Below are 8,561 nucleotides of genomic sequence, written 5' to 3'. Positions count from 1 at the left end.
AGCCTCTCTCTGCCACTGCCAGCCTGCCACACTCCTGCCCTGTCCGTTGGCTCACCAGACACCAGGTGGGAGGAGGGGTCCACAATCTGGCCTGGGCTGCAGCCTTCCTGCCCCAGCCCCCACCCCTCACCTGAGTCACTGTTGGGGTTTGCCCAGCTCCGGGCTTCTGGCAGCCTCCCTGGAGAGGCGTGAGGCAGGCCCCAGCCTGACAGGCATGTGGCACTCTCTGGGCACGTGCCCAGCCCATGTGTTACCCCAGGAAGGCGGGGCTGGATGCCCAGAGCTGCTGAGGTGGCTTTTGCATGAGCCTAATGTGATGTGATGCTGGCATCTTCTGTCCCGCCCTGGCTTTCAGCCAGTCATTGCCCTGGAAGGGATGGCATGGAGGTCACACTCGCAGGACCTAATGGCTGCTCACTAAGGTATCAAAGAGGCAGCATTTGGACTGGAGATCTAGGTTGTGGTTCCCGGGCGGAGCCCAATCCCGTTTTGATTTTTAGACTATTTCTCTCTTCGTTTTATCTGAACTTTGAGCTCCTTGAGACAAGGTACTGGGTCCTGTCTGGCATTTGAGTCCCTGATAATCAGCCCCCTGCAGCAGTGGCGTGTGATGGTTGGGAGGGGACTGAAGCAGGCCAAGGTGGGGTGTGGATTACAGGCACCCACCTCCACATCCGGCTAATTTGTGTATTTTTAGTAGAGATGGGGTTTTACCATGTTGGCCAGGCTGGTCTCAAACTCCTGACCTCAGGTGATCTGCCCGCCTCAGCCCCCCAAAGTGCTGGGATTACAGGTGTGAGCCACTGCACCCAGCACCACACCCACACCGCCTGGTTTTTTTTTTTTTTTTTTTAGATGGAGTCTCACTCTGACACCCGGGCTGGAGTGCAGTGGCTTGATCTGGGCTCACTGCAACCTCTGTCTCCTGGGTTTGAGCGATTCTTGCACCTCAGCCTCAAGAGCAGCTGGGATAACAGGCATGTGCTACCACGCCTGGCTAATTTTTTGTATATTTAGCAGAGATTAAGTTTCACTTTGTTGGCCAGGCTGGTCTCAAACTCCTGGCCTCAAGTGATCCACCTGCCTCAGCCTCCCAAAGTGCTGGGATTATAAGCAGGAACCACCTCACGCAGCCCTAGCTGTGGAATTTCATACAGAGGTGCTCAGCTGGTTGAACCAGGCCCAGTTTTCAAACCTAAAGCTCCCTGATCCCACAGATCACACCCTCCTCTCTATCCCTTTAACAAAACCCCTCCTCATCCCAGGGAAAGCCGCTCTCCTTCCTTTCTCAGCAAGGCTTTAGAAGAAGAGTTAAACAGGGGCATCCGCGCCCTCTCCCCTGACCACTGACGTTTGTCTGTGCAGCCTTCTACCGGGCCAGTCCAGTGGCCTGTCCAGCCCTCTCCCTCCTGGGCCTCCCTGCAGTCCCTGCTCTGGGGATTGCCCACTGCCTCCTCCTGGAAACTTGCTACTACCTTAGGCTTCCTTGATGTGGTAAGATCCAGGCCTCCTGCCACTGCCACCCCTTCTCAGTTATCTACCTCTTCCTCTCCTCTGGTCACCTCAGCAGGCCTATCCAAGGGCCTCACTCATGGGGACCCTATTTAGTGGCTTGTAGATGATTTAAAAACCTTCCACTGTAACCCTGGAATTTCCCTGAGCTCATGACAAGTACAGCTGTCCCCACTCCCTTATCCATGGGGGGGAACATTCCAAGACCCCTAGTGGATGCCTGAACCCGTGGACAGCGCCGAATCCTATGCATCCTATGCTTGTTCGATCTGATAACCGAGACGAAGTGACTAGTGGGTGGGTAGTGTTCACAGCACGGGTATGCTGGACTAAGGGAGGGGTCATGTCCCGGGCGGAAGGTAGCCAGATAGCATGAGATTTTCATCACAGTGCTCAGAACGAGGTGCAATTTAAAACGCACAGACCGTTTATTTCTGGAATTGTCCATTTCCTATTTTCGGACTGTGGTTGACCACAGGTCACTGCAACCAGGGAAAGTGAAAGGGAAGTAGATAAGGGGGCTTCAGTATAACCAGTGTCCCCTGACCTACCCCCGATGTGCCTCGGGCTTCTCCAACTCCACACGGAATTCTTGCCGTTGCAGGAAACCCTCCTCCTCCCCCAGGCTCCCCGCCATCAACAGCTCCATCATGCCCATGGCCAAGGCTCGAGGCTGGGAGTCATCTAGACTCCTCTCCGCCTCACTGTCTTCCCATCTGATCTGGTGCCAGGGCTCGTCATTCTCTCTCCTTAAAATTCCCTGAATTGCTTCCCTGTTTTCCCCCTCACGGCTGATTCCCCAGAACATGAAGCACTGATCTCCTGCCCCGATTCTTGTGGTTTTGCTTTGGCTCTTTCCTCTGCCCGAGATTTCCTCCCCAGCTCCTTTCCATGCCCAAAACCCAGATCCTGCCCATCCCCCCAGGCTCAACTCACACGCCTCCCCTGCAGAGCTCTTCCTGGGTCTCCGCAGAGAGAAAATTTCCGCTCTCTTTGGAACCCCTATGTGTCCCGGACACTCTTGCACCATCAGATATTATTGTTTCATAGTGATTCTTACTCGAAATTCGTACTTTGGTCTGGAGGAGGAAGCTTGCTCAGGCTGTCTGTGGAAGAAGCCCAAGTGTCAGTCTAGACTGAAGGCCACATTTGCTGTTTTCAAGGGGACTGCTTTTGGGGATGGTACCTCAGTTTCCCTCACTCTCAGTCCCATGCTTCAGGTAGGACGATATCCCCGCCACAGGGACAGAGCACGGGACCTCCACCTTAGCCAATTGGTGATCACATTTCCAAGCCACAGGGATGGGGTGGTCAGAACCAGGGGCACCTGGAGAGGAGAGCTTTGCCAGGATTATTAAGACTGAGGTGGTCTCTTCCCCACCACCTTGAACCTGAAGCTTTGCGGCCACAAAAGAGAGGGCCCGACAAGGAGACAGCCTATCTGAGAAAATAGAGGCAAGAGGTGGAAAGAGGGCGACCGGGTTCTGGGGTGTTGTTTGAACCTCTGAATCAAGCTGTGCCTAGAGCCAGCCTTGCTCCCTTTTCACTTCTGATGGACAGTAGGTTCTCTCCCACGGCCTGGGTGGGGTTTTCTCCCTCTTGCCACACAAAGAATCCTAGCTGGTATCAAGGGTGAGGAGAGAGGAGCTCCTAGGTGGCCGCATCAGGGTTCTCAGCGTCATCTTCCCAGAGGTGGTGATGTGGCCTCTAACACTGATGAATGAGAGCCAGGCAGGTCTGTGCCCTTGGCCCGCACGTCCTGTGCAGACTTCAGGCATCCCAAGGTCTGCAGGCTAGAAGGTGAACCATCTGGACTGCTGGTGGAAGCCTGGGTTGGGGCTGGGACTCCAGAATGTGGACACAGAGGGCTTCTCAGGGTGAGTCAGAAGGACCCCTAATTTCTATGAGTCTCTAGAATATAAAGGGGGGATGGGAACATTCCCAAGCTTTTCCAAAGGGAGCAGTCCCAGCCCAGGGAGGAGACCCAGATCCACCTCTCCCAGAAGCCCTTTGGGAATGTTGCCGGAAATGGCTGGAGCAGGATTGCCAGGAAGGGAGTGAAGGGTTGGGGAAGTTCCCGGATACTGTGGGAAGAGGCCGCGACGGAGTGCCCTGTGAGGGATGCAGGGTGAGAGCTGGATGTTGCTGGATGTTCTTGCATGATGGAGCCTTTGGGAAATGTTCTTGGACTCAACCCTGGAGCGTTGGGAGGCTGGAATAGGTAAATGCCCCAGCTGGAGTATCATGGGAAATGGGGAGTGGAGATTATTGCGGAAAACCCTGACTTCCAGTCGAGCCTGGGAGGAACCGCCCTGCGTGTGGGCATGATGACGGCCGCTCCGGGTCCGAATGGAGATGTGCCGGAGACCCTAGGGTGTGTGCTGAGAATGCCCACCCCCAACTTCGAGGGAGCTAGACAGTGATCTGGAGCCCAGGCATGGCTCAGGGCAGGAAGACTGTGGAGGGGAGCCTGAGGTAGCTGGGAAGGGACAGTGTGGGTGCAGGGGTGTTGGGAGGAGTGTGGGCGGGGGGCAGGAGGCTGACAAAGGAGACCTCCTTGCCTCAGCTCTTCTGCATCCAGATGCCTGGGGGCCCAGCCTTGTCTCCTGGCCTTCTGCCCACCAGCTGCCACAGAGCTGGGAGGAATCTGCTTTGCATTATCAGAGGAGCAGCCTCCCCCAGGCATATGGTCAGCAGACCCCCAGCCTGGGCATCATGGGAAATGTCTTCTCTTGACCCAGAGCTGGCCCAGCCCTTTCTTCCCCCTGGAGCACAGGGCTACATGCTCAGTGGCCCTTATGCCCCTCTCCGCTGGATGAAGAGGCCTTTCACATTGCTCCACGTCTCACTGCTGCCTCATTGCCCCAGGCCGGCAGAGATGAAGGCGCTCATCCTGCTCCTGCCTGGAGGGTGAGAGAGACAAAGAGAGCCTCCAGGCCTGAGCCCAGAGGAGAGAGGCTTTGGGGTAGCAGTGGAGAGGGGGAGGGGAGAACTTTAGGCTTCAAGTCCAAGGAGATGGATGACACAGGAAGAAGCAAGGGAGTATCCATCATCTGCTACGGAGCCCACTGAGGGCTCAGCATGTGTCCCTGCTCTGGGAGGCACAAACTGAGCTGCCCAGGATGGTGCCTTGAAATGGGACTAGCCCTGGCTGGGCACGGTGGCTCACGCCTGTAATCCCAGCACTTCAGGAGGCCGAGGTGGGTGGATCACAAGGTCAAGAGATCGAGACCATCCTGGCCAACATGGTGAAACACATCTCTACTAAAACTACAAAAATAAGCTGGGTGTGATGGCGCATGCCTGTAGTCCGGCTACTCGGGAGGCTGAGGGGGGAGAATTGCTTCAACCCGGGAGGCAGAGGTTGCAGTGAGTCGAGATTTCGCCACTGCAATCTAGTCTGGCAACAGAGTGAGACTCCGTCACAAAAAAAAAAAAAAAAAAAAAAAAGAAAGAAAGAAATGGGGCTAGTCCAAATGGAGATGTGCTGTAAGAATAAAATACACACTGGATTTTGAAAACTTGGTAGGATGAAAAATGTAAAATTTTTTATTAATAATTTAAAAATATTGGGCCAGGGGTGGGTGGCTCACAACTATAATTTCAGCACCTTGGGAGTCCTAGGCAGGAGGATCCCTAGAGGCCAGGATTTCAAGACCAGCCCAGATAACATAGCAAGACCCCAACTCTACCAAAAAAATTGTATTTATATAATTTATATATCTTATGTATTTTAATTATTATATATTTATATATTTTAATATTTTAAATCATATGTATAATATTTCAACATATTATGTATATAATTATGTTTAAATAACATTTTGGATTCATTGTGCTAAATAAAATATATTATTAAGTTCACCTGTTTCTTTTCACTTGTGTAGTGTGGTTACTAAAAATTTTAAATTACATATATGTCACTTGCATTATATTTGTATTGGATGGAGCTGCCTCAGACCACACTCATTCATTTATTCAACATAATTTTATGAGTGCCAACTATATGCCAGGCAAGGTGCTAAGGATTAGAAGATGAGCAAAACCAGACCCTATCTCTGGTTTTCTGGAGTTTACAGTAATCAAATAATCACTCAGATGGGTGCCTAATTACAAAGAGAAATGAAGTGGTCTAAAGAAAGGCAGTGAACATGGTGGTGGTCTCTGAAACCTGATTTGGGCCCAGAGTTCAGTGAGGGCTACCCGAGGAGCGTACTGAGCTGAGGAAGCTTGGGGAAAACGGGAAAGAGTGTCCTGCCAGGCAGAAGGGATAGCATGTGCAAAGGCCCTGTGGCCAGAGGGACCAGCAACGCTTGAAGAATTATAAGAGGGCTGGCTTGGGGGAGTGAGGAGGAGAGGGAGGATGGCTGCAGCAACGCAGTGAGTCTAGGGGAGCTCCTGTGCTCTGTGCTCCCGCCCTCCAGGGCCTTTGCTGAGCTGGGTCCTCTGCCGGAAGCGCTCTCCTCCCCTGGTATGTTAACTCCACTCATCCTCAAGGACTCAGCTTCCACACGGCCTCCAAGGCCACATTAAGGTTGGTAAACAGGCTGGGTGTAGTGGCTCACGCCTGTAATCCCACCACTTTGGGAGGCCAAGATGAGAGGATTGCTTGAGGCCAGGACTTTGAGACCAGCCTGGTCAACATAGGGACACTCCCATCTCTTTAAAAAAAAAAAAAAAAATGTCTGTAACTGAAAGCTGGTGAAGCATTTTAGCTGTTGAGAGGGAAACAGAGAGGGAAGGAGGCAAAGAGGGTTTCTCTACAATGTGATGGGGGGTGCTACAGAGGGAATCTTGGGTACCATGTTTTATTAGTTCATTTTTACACTGTTATAAAGAACTACCTGGCCAGGCGTGGTGGCTCACACCTGTAATCTCAACACTTTGGGAGACCGAGGCAGGTGGATCACCTGAGGTCAGGGGTTCAAGACCAGCCTGGCCAACATGGTGAAACTCTCTCTCTACGAAAAATACAAAAATTAGCCAGGCATGGTGGCATGTGCCTGTAGTCCCAGCTACTCGGGAGGCTGAGGCAGGAGAATCATGTGGACCTAGGAAGCAGAGGTTGCAGTGAGCTGAGGTCCCGTCACTGCACTGCACTCCAGCCTAGGTGACAAGAGTAAAACTTCGTCTCAAAAAAAAAAAAAAACCTACCTGAGACTGGGTAATTGGGTAACTTATAAAGAGAAAGGTTTATTTTTTTGAAGCAGAGTCTTGCTCTGTCACCCAGACTGGAGTGCAATGGTGCAATCTCGGCTCACTGCAACCTCCACCTCCTGGGTTCAAGCGATTCTCTCACCTCAGCCTCCTGAGTAGCTGGGATTACGGGCATGTGCCACCATGCCTGGCTAATTTTTTTATTTTTAGTAGAGACAGGGTTGAGACCATGGCCAGGCTGGTCTCAAACTCCTGACCCCAAGTGATCCACCTTCCTTGGCCTCCTGAAGTGCTGGGATTACAGGCATGAGCCACTGTGCCTGGCCAAGAAAAAGGTTTAATTGACTCACAGTTCCGCATGGCTGGGGAGGCCCCAGGAGACTTACAATCATGGGGTAAAGTGAAGGAAGCAGGCAACTCCCTCATATCTTTTTGTTTTTTGTTTTTTGTTTTTTTTGGAGACAGAGTCTAGCTCTGTCATCCAGACTTAAGTGCAGCGGCTCGATCTTGGCTCACAGCAACTTCTGCCTCCCAGGCACAAGGAACTCTCCCGCCTCAGCCTCCAGAATAGCTGGGATTAGAGGCGTAGGCCATCATTTTTGTATTTTAGTAGAGACGGTGTTTCACCAGGTTGCCCAGGCTGGTATTGAACTCTTGACCTCAGGTGATCCACCTGCCTCGGCCTCCCAAAGTGCTGGGATCACAGGTGTGAGCCACCGCACTCAGCCCACACAATTTTAAACCATCAGATTTTGTGAGAACTCAATCACAGGAACAGCCTGGAGGAAACCACCCTCACAATCCAATCAACCCCTGCCAGGTTCCTCCCTCAACACATGGGATTACAAGGAGATGAGATGTAGGTGGGGACACAGAGCCAAACCACACCAAACGTCTTGAGGGTTCTTAGCCCTCCCACTCCTACGAGCCCGGCCGGTGTCCGTGTCAGTGTTAGTCACTTGCCTACCCGCCACCGCATGCCCCTTGCTCCGAGGAGCTCTTTAAAAGCCCCTCTTCTCACCACCCCCATGCTCCTTCCTTGATTTCAGGCTGCCCCTGACTCCCACCTCTCAACCCACCCTGCCCCACCCAGCACCCTCCACTTTGCAGCTGGAGCTAGTGCTTTCTAAAGCGCAAGTCTGGCCTGGGTGCGGTGGCTCACACCTGTAATGCCAGCACTTTGGGAGGCCAAGGCAGGAGGATGGCCTGAGCTCAGGAGTTCAAAAGCAGCCAGGGCAACATGGCGAAACCCCGTCCGTACAAAAAATATGAAATAATTAGCCAGGTGTGGTGGCGCGTGCCTGTTGTCCCAGCTACTCCGGAGGCTGAGGTGGGAATGTCACTTGAGCCCGGGAAGTTGAGGCTGCAGTGAGCTGAGATTGCATCGCTGAACTCCAGCCTGGGTGACAGAGTGAGACTCTGTCTCAAATTAAAGATAAAAATAATAATAATGTACAAGTCTGTGTATGGCATTCCTATACTTAAAATCCCCAATGGCTCCCTGGTGTTCCAAGAATATAGTCCAGACTCCCTAGTGTGTCTCTTCACAAGCCCTTCCCCATGGGCACCACTGATCACCTTCCCACTCACTTTCTGGGATCCAGGCCCTGGAGCCTCCCTAGGACCCCTGTGCTCTGTGCTGGTGACCTCTGGGGCCTTGCTGGGCTGGTCCCTCTGCCAGAAGCACTCTCCTCCGATTTCTTAACTCCGCTCATCCTTAAAGACTCACCTTCCATATCCTTTCTCTAGTAAACCTTTCCTGGCCCCTGGCACGCGTGAGTCTTGCTTGGGATCCCCCGCTGTTAAAGCAGCGCACACCGTATAGGGCCTGTCTGCTCTATCTCCCTCAAGAGTGTAAGGCCCGTGAAGGCAGGGATTTGAGTCCCCCTTAT

Source organism: Sapajus apella, unplaced genomic scaffold, assembly GCF_009761245.1.
Source record: "Sapajus apella isolate SASKATOON/1434 unplaced genomic scaffold, GSC_monkey_1.0 scaffold12, whole genome shotgun sequence".
Taxonomy (NCBI): Eukaryota; Metazoa; Chordata; class Mammalia; order Primates; family Cebidae; genus Sapajus; species Sapajus apella.
This window is presented reverse-complemented; position numbering follows the sequence as displayed.